Genomic DNA, 17,808 nt, shown 5'->3' on the forward strand with positions numbered 1-17,808 from the left:
GCAAGCAGAGCAGCGTGTGTGTGTGTGAGTGCAAGCAGAGCAGCGTGTGTGTGTGTGAGTGCAAGCAGAGCAGCGTGTGTGTGTGTGAGTGCAAGCAGAGCAGCGTGTGTGTGAGTGCAAGCAGAGCAGCGTGTGTGTGTGTGAGTGCAAGCAGAGCAGCGTGTGTGTGTGTGAGTGCAAGCAGAGCAGCGTGTGTGTGTGTGAGTGCAAGCAGAGCAGCGTGTGTGTGTGTGAGTGCAAGCAGAGGCAGCGTGTGTGTGTGAGTGCAAGCAGAGCAGCGTGTGTGTGTGTGAGTGCAAGCAGAGCAGTGTGTGTGTGTGTGAGTGCAAGCAGAGCAGTGTGTGGTGTGTGTGAGTGCAAGCAGAGCAGCGTGTGTGTGTGTGAGTGCAAGCAGAGCAGTGTGTGTGTGTGTGAGTGCAAGCAGAGCAGCGTGTGTGTGTGTGAGTGCAAGCAGAGCAGCGTGTGTGTGTGTGAGTGCAAGCAGAGCAGCGTGTGTGTGTGTGAGTGCAAGCAGAGCAGCGTGTGTGTGTGTGAGTGCAAGCAGAGCAGCGTGTGTGTGTGTGAGTGCAAGCAGAGCAGCGTGTGTGTGTGTGAGTGCAAGCAGAGCAGCGTGTGTGTGTGTGAGTGCAAGCAGAGCAGTGTGTGAGTGTGTGAGTGCAAGCAGAGCAGTGTGTGTGTGTGAGTGCAAGCAGAGCAGTGTGTGTGTGTGTGAGTGCAAGCAGAGCAGCGTGTGTGTGTGTGAGTGCAAGCAGAGCAGCGTGTGAGTGCAAGCAGAGCAGTGTGTGAGTGCAAGCAGAGCAGTGTGTGAGTGCAAGCAGAGCAGCGTGTGTGTGTGTGAGTGCAAGCAGAGCAGCGTGTGTGTGTGTGAGTGCAAGCAGAGCAGTGTGTGTGTGAGTGCAAGCAGAGCAGCGTGTGTGTGTGTGAGTGCAAGCAGAGCAGTGTGTGTGTGAGTGCAAGCAGAGCAGTGTGTGTGTGTGTGAGTGCAAGCAGAGCAGTGTGTGTGTGAGTGCAAGCAGAGCAGTGTGTGTGTGTGTGAGTGCAAGCAGAGCAGTGTGTGTGTGTGTGAGTGCAAGCAGAGCAGTGTGTGTGTGAGTGCAAGCAGAGCAGCGTGTGTGTGTGTGAGTGCAAGCAGAGCAGCGTGTGTGTGTGTGAGTGCAAGCAGAGCAGCGTGTGTGTGTGTGAGTGCAAGCAGAGCAGCGTGTGTGTGTGTGAGTGCAAGCAGAGCAGCGTGTGTGTGTGTGAGTGCAAGCAGAGCAGCGTGTGTGTGTGAGTGCAAGCAGAGCAGCGTGTGTGTGTGTGAGTGCAAGCAGAGCAGTGTGTGTGTGTGTGAGTGCAAGCAGAGCAGCGTGTGTGTGTGTGAGTGCAAGCAGAGCAGCGTGTGTGTGTGTGAGTGCAAGCAGAGCAGCGTGTGTGTGTGTGAGTGCAAGCAGAGCAGCGTGTGTGTGTGTGAGTGCAAGCAGAGCAGCGTGTGTGTGTGTGAGTGCAAGCAGAGCAGCGTGTGTGTGTGTGAGTGCAAGCAGAGCAGTGTGTGAGTGTGTGAGTGCAAGCAGAGCAGCGTGTGTGTGTGTGAGTGCAAGCAGAGCAGCGTGTGTGTGTGTGAGTGCAAGCAGAGCAGTGTGTGTGTGTGAGTGCAAGCAGAGCAGTGTGTGTGTGAGTGCAAGCAGAGCAGCGTGTGTGTGTGTGAGTGCAAGCAGAGCAGCGTGTGTGTGTGTGAGTGCAAGCAGAGCAGCGTGTGTGTGTGTGAGTGCAAGCAGAGCAGTGTGTGTGTGTGTGAGTGCAAGCAGAGCAGTGTGTGTGTGTGTGAGTGCAAGCAGAGCAGTGTGTGTGTGAGTGCAAGCAGAGCAGTGTGTGAGTGCAAGCAGAGCAGCGTGTGTGTGTGTGAGTGCAAGCAGAGCAGCGTGTGTGTGTGTGAGTGCAAGCAGAGCAGCGTGTGTGTGTGTGAGTGCAAGCAGAGCAGTGTGTGTGTGTGTGAGTGCAAGCAGAGCAGTGTGTGTGTGAGTGCAAGCAGAGCAGCGTGTGTGTGTGTGAGTGCAAGCAGAGCAGCGTGTGTGTGTGTGAGTGCAAGCAGAGCAGTGTGTGTGTGTGTGAGTGCAAGCAGAGCAGTGTGTGAGTGCAAGCAGAGCAGCGTGTGTGTGTGTGAGTGCAAGCAGAGCAGCGTGTGTGTGTGTGAGTGCAAGCAGAGCAGCGTGTGTGTGTGTGAGTGCAAGCAGAGCAGTGTGTGTGTGTGTGAGTGCAAGCAGAGCAGTGTGTGTGTGAGTGCAAGCAGAGCAGCGTGTGTGTGTGTGAGTGCAAGCAGAGCAGTGTGTGTGTGTGTGAGTGCAAGCAGAGCAGTGTGTGAGTGCAAGCAGAGCAGCGTGTGTGTGTGTGAGTGCAAGCAGAGCAGCGTGTGTGTGTGTGAGTGCAAGCAGAGCAGCGTGTGTGTGTGTGAGTGCAAGCAGAGCAGTGTGTGTGTGTGTGAGTGCAAGCAGAGCAGTGTGTGTGTGAGTGCAAGCAGAGCAGCGTGTGTGTGTGTGAGTGCAAGCAGAGCAGCGTGTGTGTGTGTGAGTGCAAGCAGAGCAGTGTGTGTGTGAGTGCAAGCAGAGCAGTGTGTGTGTGTGTGAGTGCAAGCAGAGCAGCGTGTGTGTGTGTGAGTGCAAGCAGAGCAGTGTGTGTGTGTGTGAGTGCAAGCAGAGCAGCGTGTGTGTGTGTGAGTGCAAGCAGAGCAGCGTGTGTGTGTGTGAGTGCAAGCAGAGCAGTGTGTGTGTGTGTGAGTGCAAGCAGAGCAGTGTGTGAGTGCAAGCAGAGCAGTGTGTGAGTGCAAGCAGAGCAGTGTGTGTGTGTGAGTGCAAGCAGAGCAGTGTGTGTGTGAGTGCAAGCAGAGCAGCGTGTGTGTGTGTGAGTGCAAGCAGAGCAGTGTGTGTGTGTGTGAGTGCAAGCAGAGCAGCGTGTGTGTGTGTGAGTGCAAGCAGAGCAGTGTGTGTGTGTGTGAGTGCAAGCAGAGCAGTGTGTGTGTGTGTGAGTGCAAGCAGAGCAGCGTGTGTGTGTGTGAGTGCAAGCAGAGCAGCGTGTGTGTGTGTGAGTGCAAGCAGAGCAGCGTGTGTGTGTGTGAGTGCAAGCAGAGCAGTGTGTGTGTGTGTGAGTGCAAGCAGAGCAGTGTGTGTGTGTGAGTGCAAGCAGAGCAGCGTGTGTGTGTGTGAGTGCAAGCAGAGCAGTGTGTGTGTGTGTGAGTGCAAGCAGAGCAGTGTGTGTGTGTGTGAGTGCAAGCAGAGCAGTGTGTGAGTGCAAGCAGAGCAGTGTGTGTGTGTGTGAGTGCAAGCAGAGCAGCGTGTGTGTGTGTGAGTGCAAGCAGAGCAGTGTGTGTGTGTGTGAGTGCAAGCAGAGCAGTGTGTGAGTGTGTGAGTGCAAGCAGAGCAGCGTGTGTGTGTGTGAGTGCAAGCAGAGCAGTGTGTGTGTGTGTGAGTGCAAGCAGAGCAGCGTGTGTGTAAGGGAGAGGGTGGGGAATCCAGCTGAATTCTCTGCGTTTGATGTCACTGTGCCTGGCTCGGTGACGTTGCCTCCTACTGGGAAAGGGTCCATTCTGCTTCATTGCTAAGGCTGCCGCTGCCTGGTTTTCCTTGGCTTTCCTCCATTTTTCATCCTTCGCACCTGCAAGTGATTCCGTATGTCAGGGTGGGGACCACTGGGGCTCTGAATGCCTTGGATTGGGCTGCTGCTGCTGCCGGCAGGGTGTTACACTGGCTACAAGATGCTGCCTGACCTGCTTTTGTGCTGATGATGGATTTGCTAGAAGGGTAAATGCCCCCCTTATTTCTACCCCAATAGATGCACCGACGAGCATTTCCCACATCTTCCAGCTGTTGTGTTTCCATCTCCGCCGCCCCGGAGCCTGTCATCCTGCCAGCATGCTTCCCATGAAGTGACCACCGGATCCCAGGTAAGGATCTCTGGCCTTTCATTCATTGGCAGTGGGATCAGGAATGGATCTCTGGCCTTTCATTCATTGGCAGTGGGATCAGGAATGGATCTCTGGCCTTTCATTTATTGGCAGTGGGATCAGGAATGGATCTCTGGCCTTTCATTTATTGGCAGTGGGATCAGGAATGGATCTCTGGCCTTTCATTTATTGGCAGTGGGATCAGGAATGGATCTTTGGCCTTTCATTCATTGGCAGTGGGATCAGGAATGGATCTCTGGCCTTTCATTCATTGGCAGTGGGATCAGGAATGGATCTCTGGCCTTTCATTCATTGGCAGTGGGATCAGGAATGGATCTCTGGCCTTTCATTCATTGGCAGTGGGATCAGGAATGGAACCATTTACCCCAACACTATATTGGCCCCAATCTCAGCTCTCTGCGCCTAATTCCCCCACTGACCCAATCTTACTTTTCTCCAAGTATCAGCGTTGTACCCCAATTTACACCTTCAATATTACATCTGCCTAAATCTAAACTTTTTGCTCTTAAATTACAGCACGAACCTTGAACTTGTAGGTCTATATCTTAAGTGTACCCCAAGTTACTGCACTGACCTCAACTTTGCAATGGCCCCAACCTACCTCAACTGACCCAAATTCTATATCTGCCTTTATCGCAACTCTATGCACCATAGTTATTCTTATCTCTAAATCTCAATGATGTACCCCAAATTAGTCCAAAAGCTCCCCCACTGGCCCTAACCCTACATCCGCCTAAATCTTACCTGTGTACCCAAAGCTCCCCCACTGGCCCTAACCCTACATCCGCCTAAATTTTACCTGTATACCCAAAGCTCCTCCACTGGCCCTAACCCTACATCTGCCTAAATCTTACCTGTGTACCCTAAGCTCCCCCACTGGCCCTAACCCTACATCCGCCTAAATCTTACCTGTATACCCAAAGCTCCCCCACTGGCCCTAACCCTACATCCGCCTAAATCTTACCTGTGTACCCAAAGCTCCTCCACTGGCCCTAACCCTACGTCCTACGTCCACCTAAATCTTACCTGTGTGCCCAAAGCTCCCCCACTGGCCCTAACCCTACATCCGCCTAAATCTTACCTGTGTACCCAAAGCTCCCCCACTGGCCCTAACCCTACATCCGCCTAAATCTTACCTGTGTACCCAAAGCTCCCCCACTGGCCCTAACCCTACATCCGCCTAAATCTTACCTGTGTACCCAAAGCTCCCCCACTGGCCCTAACCCTACATCCACCTACATCTTACCTGTATACCCAAAGCTCCCCCACTGGCCCTAACCCTACATCTGCCTAAATCTTACCTGTGTACCCAAAGCTCCTCCACTGGCCCTAACCCTACATCTGCCTAAATCTTACCTGTGTACCCAAAGCTCTTCCACTGGCCCTAACCCTACATCCGCCTAAATCTTACCTGTGTACCCAAAGCTCCCCCACTGGCCCTAACCCTACATCTGCCTAAATCTTACCTGTGTACCCAAAGCTCCTCCACTGGCCCTAACCCTACGTCCGCCTAAATCTTACCTGTGTGCCCAAAGCTCCCCCACTGGCCCTAACCCTACATCCGCCTAAATCTTACCTGTGTACCCAAAGCTCCCCCACTGGCCCTAACCCTACATCCGCCTAAATCTTACCTGTGTACCCAAAGCTCTTCCACTGGCCCTAACCCTACATCCGCCTAAATCTTACCTGTGTGCCCAAAGCTCCCCACTGGCCCTAACCCTACGTCCTACGTCCACCTAAATCTTACCTGTATACCCAAAGCTCCCCCACTGGCCCTAACCCTACATCTGCCTAAATCTTACCTGTGTACCCAAAGCTCCTCCACTGGCCCTAACCCTACGTCCGCCTAAATCTTACCTGTGTGCCCAAAGCTCCCCCACTGGCCCTAACCCTACGTCCGCCTAAATCTTACCTGTGTGCCCAAAGCTCCCCCACTGGCCCTAACCCTACATCTGCCTAAATCTTACCTGTGTACCCAAAGCTCCTCCACTGGCCCTAACCCTACATCCGCCTAAATCTTACCTGTGTGCCCAAAGCTCCCCCACTGGCCCTAACCCTACGTCCTACGTCCACCTAAATCTTACCTGTATACCCAAAGCTCCCCCACTGGCCCTAACCCTACATCTGCCTAAATCTTACCTGTGTACCCAAAGCTCCTCCACTGGCCCTAACCCTACGTCCGCCTAAATCTTACCTGTGTGCCCAAAGCTCCCCCACTGGCCCTAACCCTACATCTGCCTAAATCTTACCTGTGTACCCAAAGCTCCTCCACTGGCCCTAACCCTACATCCGCCTAAATCTTACCTGTATACCCAAAGCTCCTCCACTGGCCCTAACCCTACATCCGCCTAAATCTTACCTGTGTGCCCAAAGCTCCCCCACTGGCCCTAACCCTACGTCCTACGTCCGCCTAAATCTTACCTGTGTGCCCAAAGCTCCCCCATTGGCCCTAACCCTACATCCGCCTAAATCTTACCTGTGTACCCAAAGCTCCTCCACTGGCCCTAACCCTACATCCGCCTAAATCTTACCTGTGTACCCAAAGCTCCCCCACTGGCCCTAACCCTACATCCGCCTAAATCTTACCTGTGTACCCAAAGCTCCCCCACTGACCCTAACCCTACATCCGCCTAAATCTTACCTGTGTACCCAAAGCTCCCCCACTGGCCCTTACCCTACAGCCGCCTAAATTTTACCTGTGTACCCAAAGCTCCCCCACTCGCCCTAACCCTACGTCCTACGTCCGCCTAAATCTTACCTGTGTGCCCAAAGCTCCCCCACTGGCCCTAACCCTACATCCGCCTAAATCTTACCTGTGTACCCAAAGCTCCCCCACTGGCCCTAACCCTACATCCGCCTAAATCTTACCTGTGTACCCTAAGCTCCCCCACTGGCCCTAACCCTACATCCGCCTAAATCTTACCTGTGTACCCAAAGCTCCCCCACTGGCCCTAACCCTACATCTGCCTAAATCTTACCTGTGTACCCAAAGCTCCCCCACTGGCCCTAACCCTACATCTGCCTAAATCTTACCTGTGTACCCAAAGCTCCTCCACTGGCCCTAACCCTACATCCGCCTAAATCTTACCTGTGTACACAAAGCTCCCCCACTGGCCCTAACCCTACATCCGCCTAAATCTTACCTGTGTACCCAAAGCTCCCCCACTGGCCCTAACCCTACATCCGCCTAAATCTTACCTGTGTACCCAAAGCTCCCCCACTGGCCCTAACCCTACATCTGCCTAAATCTTACCTGTGTACCCAAAGCTCCTCCACTGGCCCTAACCCTACATCCGCCTAAATCTTACCTGTGTACCCAAAGCTCCCCCACTGGCCCTAACCCTACATCCGCCTAAATCTTACCTGTGTACCCAAAGCTCCCCCACTGGCCCTAACCCTACATCCGCCTAAATCTTACCTGTGTACCCAAAGCTCCCCCACTGGCCCTAACCCTACATCTGCCTAAATCTTACCTGTGTACCCAAAGCTCTTCCACTGGCCCTAACCCTACATCTGCCTAAATCTTACCTGTGTACCCAAAGCTCCTCCACTGGCCCTAACCCTACGTCCGCCTAAATCTTACCTGTGTGCCCAAAGCTCCCCCACTGGCCCTAACCCTACATCCGCCTAAATCTTACCTGTGTACCCAAAGCTCCCCCACTGGCCCTAGCCCTACATCCGCCTAAATCTTACCTGTGTACCCAAAGCTCCTCCACTGGCCCTAACCCTACATCCACCTAAATCTTACCTGTGTACCCAAAGCTCCTCCACTGGCCCTAACCCTACGTCCGCCTAAATCTTACCTGTGTGCCCAAAGCTCCCCCACTGGCCCTAACCCTACATCCTACGTCCACCTAAATCTTACCTGTATACCCAAAGCTCCCCCACTGGCCCTAACCCTACATCTGCCTAAATCTTACCTGTGTACCCAAAGCTCCTCCACTGGCCCTAACCCTACGTCCGCCTAAATCTTACCTGTGTGCCCAAAGCTCCCCCACTGGCCCTAACCCTACATCTGCCTAAATCTTACCTGTGTACCCAAAGCTCCTCCACTGGCCCTAACCCTACGTCCGCCTAAATCTTACCTGTGTGCCCAAAGCTCCCCCACTGGCCCTAACCCTACGTCCTACGTCCGCCTAAATCTTACCTGTGTACCCAAAGCTCCTCCACTGGCCCTAACCCTACGTCCGCCTAAATCTTACCTGTGTGCCCAAAGCTCCCCCACTGGCCCTAACCCTACGTCCTACGTCCGCCTAAATCTTACCTGTGTGCCCAAAGCTCCCCCATTGGCCCTAACCCTACATCCGCCTAAATCTTACCTGTGTACCCAAAGCTCCCCCACTGGCCCTAACCCTACATCCGCCTAAATCTTACCTGTGTACCCAAAGCTCCCCCACTGACCCTAACCCTACATCCGCCTAAATCTTACCTGTGTACCCAAAGCTCCCCCACTGGCCCTTACCCTACAGCCGCCTAAATTTTACCTGTGTACCCAAAGCTCCCCCACTCGCCCTAACCCTACGTCCTACGTCCGCCTAAATCTTACCTGTGTGCCCAAAGCTCCCCCACTGGCCCTAACCCTACATCCGCCTAAATCTTACCTGTGTACCCAAAGCTCCCCCACTGGCCCTAACCCTACATCCGCCTAAATCTTACCTGTGTACCCTAAGCTCCCCCACTGGCCCTAACCCTACATCCGCCTAAATCTTACCTGTGTACCCTAAGCTCCCCCACTGGCCCTAACCCTACATCTGCCTAAATCTTACCTGTGTGCCCAAAGCTCCCCCACTGGCCCTAACCCTACATCCGCCTAAATCTTACCTGTGTACCCAAAGCTCCTCCACTGGCCCTAACCCTACATCTGCCTAAATCTTACCTGTGTACCCAAAGCTCCCCCACTGGCCCTAACCCTACATCCGCCTAAATCTTACCTGTGTACCCAAAGCTCCCCCACTGGCCCTTACCCTACAGCCGCCTAAATTTTACCTGTGTACCCAAAGCTCCCCCACTCGCCCTAACCCTACGTCCTACGTCCGCCTAAATCTTACCTGTGTGCCCAAAGCTCCCCCACTGGCCCTAACCCTACATCCGCCTAAATCTTACCTGTGTACCCAAAGCTCCCCCACTGGCCCTAACCCTACATCCGCCTAAATCTTACCTGTGTACCCAAAGCTCCCCCACTGGCCCTAACCCTACATCCACCTACATCTTACCTGTGTACCCAAAGCTCCCCCACTGGCCCTAACCCTACATCCGCCTAAATCTTACCTGTGTACCCTAAGCTCCCCCACTGGCCCTAACCCTACATCCGCCTAAATCTTACCTGTGTACCCAAAGCTCCCCCACTGGCCCTAACCCTACATCTGCCTTCATCTTACCTGTGTACCCTAAGCTCCTCCACTGGCCCTAACCCTACATCCGCCTAAATCTTACCTGTGTGCCCAAAGCTCCCCCACTGGCCCTAACCCTACATCCGCCTAAATCTTACCTGTGTACCCTAAGCTCCCCCACTGGCCCTAACCCTACATCTGCCTAAATCTTACCTGTGTGCCCAAAGCTCCCCCACTGGCCCTAACCCTACATCCGCCTAAATCTTACCTGTGTACCCAAAGCTCCCCCACTGGCCCTAACCCTACATCTGCCTAAATCTTACCTGTGTGCCCAAAGCTCCCCCACTGGCCCTAACCCTACATCCGCCTAAATTTTACCTGTGTACCCAAAGCTCCTCCACTGGCCCTAACCCTACATCCGCCTAAATCTTACCTGTGTACCCAAAGCTCCCCCACTGGCCCTAACCCTACATCCGCCTAAATCTTACCTGTGTACCCAAAGCTCCCCCATTGGCCCTAACCCTACATCCGCCTAAATCTTACCTGTGTACCCAAAGCTCCCCCACTGGCCCTAACCCTACATCTGCCTAAATCTTACCTGTGTACCCAAAGCTCGTCCACTGGCCCTAACCCTACATCCGCCTAAATCTTACCTGTGTACCCAAAGCTCCCCCACTGGCCCTAACCCTACATCTGCCTAAATCTTACCTGTATACCCAAAGCTCCTCCACTGGCCCTAACCCTACATCCGCCTAAATCTTACCTGTGTACCCAAAGCTCCCCCACTGGCCCTAACCCTACATCTGCCTAAATCTTACCTGTGTACCCAAAGCTCCCCCACTGGCCCTAACCCTACATCCGCCTAAATCTTACCTGTGTGCCCAAAGCTCCCCCACTGGCCCTAACCCTACATCTGCCTAAATCTTACCTGTGTACCCAAAGCTCCCCCACTGGCCCTAACCCTACATCTGCCTAAATCTTACCTGTGTACCCAAAGCTCCCCCACTGGCCCTAACCCTTCATCTGCCTAAATCTTACCTGTGTGCCCAAAGCTCCCCCACTGGCCCTAACCCTACATCCGCCTAAATCTTACCTGTGTGCCCAAAGCTTCCCCACTGGCCCTAACCCTACATCTGCCTAAATCTTACCTGTGTACCCAAAGCTCCCCCACTGGCCCTAACCCTACATTCGCCTAAATCTTACCTGCGTGCCCAAAGCTCCCCCACTGGCCCTAACCCTACATCTGCCTAAATCTTACCTGTGTGCCCAAAGCTCCCCCACTGGCCCTAACCCTACATCTGCCTAAATCTTACCTGTGTACCCAAAGCTCCCCCACTGGCCCTAACCCTACATTCGCCTAAATCTTACCTGCGTGCCCAAAGCTCCCCCACTGGCCCTAACCCTACATCCGCCTAAATCTTACCTGTGTACCCAAAGCTCCCCCACTGGCCCTAACCCTACATCCGCCTAAATCTTACCTATGTACCCAAAGCTCCCCCACTGGCCCTAACCCTACATCCGCCTAAATCTTACCTGTGTACCCTAAGCTCCTCCACTGGCCCAAACCCTACATTCGCCTAAATCTTACTTGTGTGCCCAAAGCTCCCCCACTGGCCCTAACCCTACATCTGCCTAAATCTTACCTGTGTGCCCAAAGCTCCCCCACTGGCCCTAACCCTACATTCACCTATATCTTACCTGTATACCCAAAGCTCCCCCACTGGCCCTAACCCTACATCCGCCTAAATCTTACCTGTGTACCCAAAGCTCCCCCACTGGCCCTAACCCTACATCCACCTACATCTTGCCTGTGTGCCCAAAGCTCCCCCACTGGCCCTAACCCTACATCCACCTATATCTTACCTGTATACCCAAAGCTCCCCCACTGGCCCTAACCCTACATCCGCCTAAATCTTACCTGTGTACCCAAAGCTCCCCCACTGGCCCTAACCCTACATCCACCTACATCTTGCCTGTGTACCCAAAGCTCCCCCACTGGCCCTAACCCTACATCCACCTACATCTTACCTGTGTACCCAAAGCTCCCCCACTGGCCCTTACCCTACAGCCGCCTAAATTTTACCTGTGTACCCAAAGCTCCCCCACTGGCCCTAACCCTACAGCCGCCTAAATTTTACCTGTGTACCCAAAGCTCCCCCACTCGCCCTAACCCTACGTCCTACGTCCGCCTAAATCTTACCTGTGTGCCCAAAGCTCCCCCACTGGCCCTAACCCTACGTCCTACGTCCGCCTAAATCTTACCTGTGTGCCCAAAGCTCCCCCACTGGCCCTAACCCTACATCCGCCTAAATCTTACCTGTGTACCCAAAGCTCCCCCACTGGCCCTAACCCTACGTCCGCCTAAATCTTACTTGTGTGCCCAAAGCTCCCCCACTGGCCCTAACCCTACATCCTACGTCCACCTAAATCTTACCTGTATACCCAAAGCTCCCCCACTGGCCCTAACCCTACATCTGCCTAAATCTTACCTGTGTACCCAAAGCTCCTCCACTGGCCCTAACCCTACGTCCGCCTAAATCTTACCTGTGTGCCCAAAGCTCCCCCACTGGCCCTAACCCTACATCTGCCTAAATCTTACCTGTGTACCCAAAGCTCCTCCACTGGCCCTAACCCTACGTCCGCCTAAATCTTACCTGTGTGCCCAAAGCTCCCCCACTGGCCCTAACCCTACGTCCTACGTCCGCCTAAATCTTACCTGTGTACCCAAAGCTCCTCCACTGGCCCTAACCCTACGTCCGCCTAAATCTTACCTGTGTGCCCAAAGCTCCCCCACTGGCCCTAACCCTACGTCCTACGTCCGCCTAAATCTTACCTGTGTGCCCAAAGCTCCCCCATTGGCCCTAACCCTACATCCGCCTAAATCTTACCTGTGTACCCAAAGCTCCCCCACTGGCCCTAACCCTACATCCGCCTAAATCTTACCTGTGTACCCAAAGCTCCCCCACTGACCCTAACCCTACATCCGCCTAAATCTTACCTGTGTACCCAAAGCTCCCCCACTGGCCCTTACCCTACAGCCGCCTAAATTTTACCTGTGTACCCAAAGCTCCCCCACTCGCCCTAACCCTACGTCCTACGTCCGCCTAAATCTTACCTGTGTGCCCAAAGCTCCCCCACTGGCCCTAACCCTACATCCGCCTAAATCTTACCTGTGTACCCAAAGCTCCCCCACTGGCCCTAACCCTACATCCGCCTAAATCTTACCTGTGTGCCCAAAGCTCCCCCACTGGCCCTAACCCTACATCCGCCTAAATCTTACCTGTGTACCCTAAGCTCCCCCACTGGCCCTAACCCTACATCCGCCTAAATCTTACCTGTGTACCCTAAGCTCCCCCACTGGCCCTAACCCTACATCTGCCTAAATCTTACCTGTGTGCCCAAAGCTCCCCCACTGGCCCTAACCCTACATCCGCCTAAATCTTACCTGTGTACCCAAAGCTCCTCCACTGGCCCTAACCCTACATCTGCCTAAATCTTACCTGTGTACCCAAAGCTCCCCCACTGGCCCTAACCCTACATCCGCCTAAATCTTACCTGTGTACCCAAAGCTCCCCCACTGGCCCTTACCCTACAGCCGCCTAAATTTTACCTGTGTACCCAAAGCTCCCCCACTCGCCCTAACCCTACGTCCTACGTCCGCCTAAATCTTACCTGTGTGCCCAAAGCTCCCCCACTGGCCCTAACCCTACATCCGCCTAAATCTTACCTGTGTACCCAAAGCTCCCCCACTGGCCCTAACCCTACATCCGCCTAAATCTTACCTGTGTACCCAAAGCTCCCCCACTGGCCCTAACCCTACATCCACCTACATCTTACCTGTGTACCCAAAGCTCCCCCACTGGCCCTAACCCTACATCCGCCTAAATCTTACCTGTGTACCCAAAGCTCCTCCACTGGCCCTAACCCTACATCCGCCTAAATCTTACCTGTGTACCCTAAGCTCCCCCACTGGCCCTAACCCTACATCCGCCTAAATCTTACCTGTGTACCCAAAGCTCCCCCACTGGCCCTAACCCTACATCTGCCTTCATCTTACCTGTGTACCCTAAGCTCCTCCACTGGCCCTAACCCTACATCCGCCTAAATCTTACCTGTGTGCCCAAAGCTCCCCCACTGGCCCTAACCCTACATCCGCCTAAATCTTACCTGTGTACCCTAAGCTCCCCCACTGGCCCTAACCCTACATCTGCCTAAATCTTACCTGTGTGCCCAAAGCTCCCCCACTGGCCCTAACCCTACATCCGCCTAAATCTTACCTGTGTACCCAAAGCTCCCCCACTGGCCCTAACCCTACATCTGCCTAAATCTTACCTGTGTGCCCAAAGCTCCCCCACTGGCCCTAACCCTACATCCGCCTAAATTTTACCTGTGTACCCAAAGCTCCTCCACTGGCCCTAACCCTACATCCGCCTAAATCTTACCTGTGTACCCAAAGCTCCCCCACTGGCCCTAACCCTACATCCGCCTAAATCTTACCTGTGTACCCAAAGCTCCCCCATTGGCCCTAACCCTACATCCGCCTAAATCTTACCTGTGTACCCAAAGCTCCCCCACTGGCCCTAACCCTACATCTGCCTAAATCTTACCTGTGTACCCAAAGCTCGTCCACTGGCCCTAACCCTACATCCGCCTAAATCTTACCTGTGTACCCAAAGCTCCCCCACTGGCCCTAACCCTACATCTGCCTAAATCTTACCTGTATACCCAAAGCTCCTCCACTGGCCCTAACCCTACATCCGCCTAAATCTTACCTGTGTACCCAAAGCTCCCCCACTGGCCCTAACCCTACATCTGCCTAAATCTTACCTGTGTACCCAAAGCTCCCCCACTGGCCCTAACCCTACATCCGCCTAAATCTTACCTGTGTGCCCAAAGCTCCCCCACTGGCCCTAACCCTACATCTGCCTAAATCTTACCTGTGTACCCAAAGCTCCCCCACTGGCCCTAACCCTACATCTGCCTAAATCTTACCTGTGTACCCAAAGCTCCCCCACTGGCCCTAACCCTACATCTGCCTAAATCTTACCTGTGTGCCCAAAGCTCCCCCACTGGCCCTAACCCTACATCCGCCTAAATCTTACCTGTGTGCCCAAAGCTTCCCCACTGGCCCTAACCCTACATCTGCCTAAATCTTACCTGTGTACCCAAAGCTCCCCCACTGGCCCTAACCCTACATTCGCCTAAATCTTACCTGCGTGCCCAAAGCTCCCCCACTGGCCCTAACCCTACATCTGCCTAAATCTTACCTGTGTGCCCAAAGCTCCCCCACTGGCCCTAACCCTACATCTGCCTAAATCTTACCTGTGTACCCAAAGCTCCCCCACTGGCCCTAACCCTACATTCGCCTAAATCTTACCTGCGTGCCCAAAGCTCCCCCACTGGCCCTAACCCTACATCCGCCTAAATCTTACCTGTGTACCCAAAGCTCCCCCACTGGCCCTAACCCTACATCCGCCTAAATCTTACCTATGTACCCAAAGCTCCCCCACTGGCCCTAACCCTACATCCGCCTAAATCTTACCTGTGTACCCTAAGCTCCTCCACTGGCCCAAACCCTACATTCGCCTAAATCTTACTTGTGTGCCCAAAGCTCCCCCACTGGCCCTAACCCTACATCTGCCTAAATCTTACCTGTGTGCCCAAAGCTCCCCCACTGGCCCTAACCCTACATCCACCTATATCTTACCTGTATACCCAAAGCTCCCCCACTGGCCCTAACCCTACATCCGCCTAAATCTTACCTGTGTACCCAAAGCTCCCCCACTGGCCCTAACCCTACATCCACCTACATCTTGCCTGTGTGCCCAAAGCTCCCCCACTGGCCCTAACCCTACATCCACCTATATCTTACCTGTATACCCAAAGCTCCCCCACTGGCCCTAACCCTACATCCGCCTAAATCTTACCTGTGTACCCAAAGCTCCCCCACTGGCCCTAACCCTACATCCACCTACATCTTGCCTGTGTACCCAAAGCTCCCCCACTGGCCCTAACCCTACATCCACCTACATCTTACCTGTGTACCCAAAGCTCCCCCACTGGCCCTTACCCTACAGCCGCCTAAATTTTACCTGTGTACCCAAAGCTCCCCCACTCGCCCTAACCCTACGTCCTACGTCCGCCTAAATCTTACCTGTGTGCCCAAAGCTCCCCCACTGGCCCTAACCCTACGTCCTACGTCCGCCTAAATCTTACCTGTGTGCCCAAAGCTCCCCCACTGGCCCTAACCCTACATCCGCCTAAATCTTACCTGTGTACCCAAAGCTCCCCCACTGGCCCTAACCCTACATCCGCCTAAATCTTACCTGTGTACCCAAAGCTCCCCCACTGGCCCTAACCCTACATCCGCCTAAATCTTACCTGTGTACCCAAAGCTCCCCCACTGGCCCTAACCCTACATCCGCCTAAATCTTACCTGTGTACCCAAAGCTCCCCCACTGGCCCTAACCCTACATCCGCCTAAATCTTACCTGTGTACCCTAAGCTCCTCCACTGGCCCAAACCCTACATCCGCCTAAATCTTACCTGTGTACACAAAGCTCCCCCACTGGCCCTAATCCTACATCCGCCTAAATCTTACCTGTGTACCCTAAGCTCCTCCACTGGCCCTAACCCTACAATTGCCTACATCTTACCTGTGTACCCAAAGCTCCCCCACTGGCCCTAATCCTACATCCGCCTAAATCTTACCTGTATACCCAAAGCTCCTCCACTGGCCCTAACCCTACATCCGCCTAAATCTTACCTGTGTACCCAAAGCTCCCCCACTGGCCCTAACCCTACATCTGCCTAAATCTTACCTGTGTACCCAAAGCTCCCCCACTGGCCCTAACCCTACAATTGCCTACATCTTACCTGTGTACCCAAAGCTCCCCCACTGGCCCTAACCCTACATCTGCCTAAATCTTACCTGTGTACCCAAAGCTCCCCCACTGGCCCTAACCCTACATCTGCCTAAATCTTACCTGTGTGCCCAAAGCTCCCCCACTGGCCCTAACCCTACATCCGCCTAAATCTTACCTGTGTGCCCAAAGCCCCTCCACTGGCCCTAACCCTACATCCGCCTAAATCTTACCTGTGTACCCAAAGCTTCCCCACTGGCCCTAACCCTACATCTGCCTAAATCTTACCTGTGTACCCAAAGCTCCCCCACTGGCCCTAACCCTACATTCGCCTAAATCTTACCTGCGTGCCCAAAGCTCCCCCACTGGCCCTAACCCTACATCTGCCTAAATCTTACCTGTGTGCCCAAAGCTCCCCCACTGGCCCTAACCCTACATCTGCCTAAATCTTACCTGTGTACCCAAAGCTCCCCCACTGGCCCTAACCCTACATCTGCCTAAATCTTACCTGTGTACCCAAAGCTCCCCCACTGGCCCTAACCCTACATCCGCCTAAATCTTACCTGTGTGCCCAAAGCTCCCCCACTGGCCCTAACCCTACATCTGCCTAAATCTTACCTGTGTACCCAAAGCTCCCCCACTGGCCCTAACCCTACATCTGCCTAAATCTTACCTGTGTACCCAAAGCTCCCCCACTGGCCCTAACCCTACATCCGCCTAAATCTTACCTGTGTGCCCAAAGCTCCCCCACTGGCCCTAACCCTACATCTGCCTAAATCTTACCTGCGTGCCCAAAGCTCCCCCACTGGCCCTAACCCTACATCTGCCTAAATCTTACCTGTGTGCCCAAAGCTCCCCCACTGGCCCTAACCCTACATCTGCCTAAATCTTACCTGTGTACCCAAAGCTCCCCCACTGGCCCTAACCCTACATCTGCCTAAATCTTACCTGTGTACCCAAAGCTCCCCCACTGGCCCTAACCCTACATCCGCCTAAATCTTACCTGTGTGCCCAAAGCTCCCCCACTGGCCCTAACCCTACATCTGCCTAAATCCTACCTGTGTACCCAAAGCTCCCCCACTGGCCCTAACCCTACATCTGCCTAAATCTTACCTGTGTACCCAAAGCTCCCCCACTGGCCCTAACCCTACATTCGCCTAAATCTTACCTGCGTGCCCAAAGCTCCCCCACTGGCCCTAACCCTACATCTGCCTAAATCTTACCTGTGTGCCCAAAGCTCCCCCACTGGCCCTAACCCTACATCTGCCTAAATCTTACCTGTGTGCCCAAAGCTCCCCCACTGGCCCTAACCCTACATTCGCCTAAATCTTACCTGCGTGCCCAAAGCTCCCCCACTGGCCCTAACCCTACATCCGCCTAAATCTTACCTGTGTACCCAAAGCTCCCCCACTGGCCCTAACCCTACATCCGCCTAAATCTTACCTATGTACCCAAAGCTCCCCCACTGGCCCTAACCCTACATCCGCCTAAATCTTACCTGTGTACCCTAAGCTCCTCCACTGGCCCAAACCCTACATTCGCCTAAATCTTACTTGTGTGCCCAAAGCTCCCCCACTGGCCCTAACCCTACATCTGCCTAAATCTTACCTGTGTGCCCAAAGCTCCCCCACTGGCCCTAACCCTACATCCACCTATATCTTACCTGTATACCCAAAGCTCC

The 17,808-nt window shown here is 54.0% G+C and overlaps 1 protein-coding gene across 2 annotated transcripts in view; it reads left to right on the forward strand.

Annotated features, from left to right (window-relative positions):
• The first annotated feature begins 3,385 nt into the window (after positions 1–3,385).
• Positions 3,386–17,808, forward strand: part of fbxl16 (F-box and leucine-rich repeat protein 16) — a 41,692-nt gene continuing 27,269 nt past the window's right edge. The window contains exons 1-2 of one of the 2 annotated variants that reach the window (XM_031892460.1): positions 3,386–3,638; positions 3,802–3,913. The gene's annotated coding sequence lies outside the window, so the exon portion shown is untranslated. 2 annotated transcript variants of the gene reach the window in all.

The sequence above is a fragment of the Xenopus tropicalis genome, chromosome 9 (assembly GCF_000004195.4).
Source record: "Xenopus tropicalis strain Nigerian chromosome 9, UCB_Xtro_10.0, whole genome shotgun sequence".
Taxonomy (NCBI): domain Eukaryota; kingdom Metazoa; phylum Chordata; class Amphibia; order Anura; family Pipidae; genus Xenopus; species Xenopus tropicalis.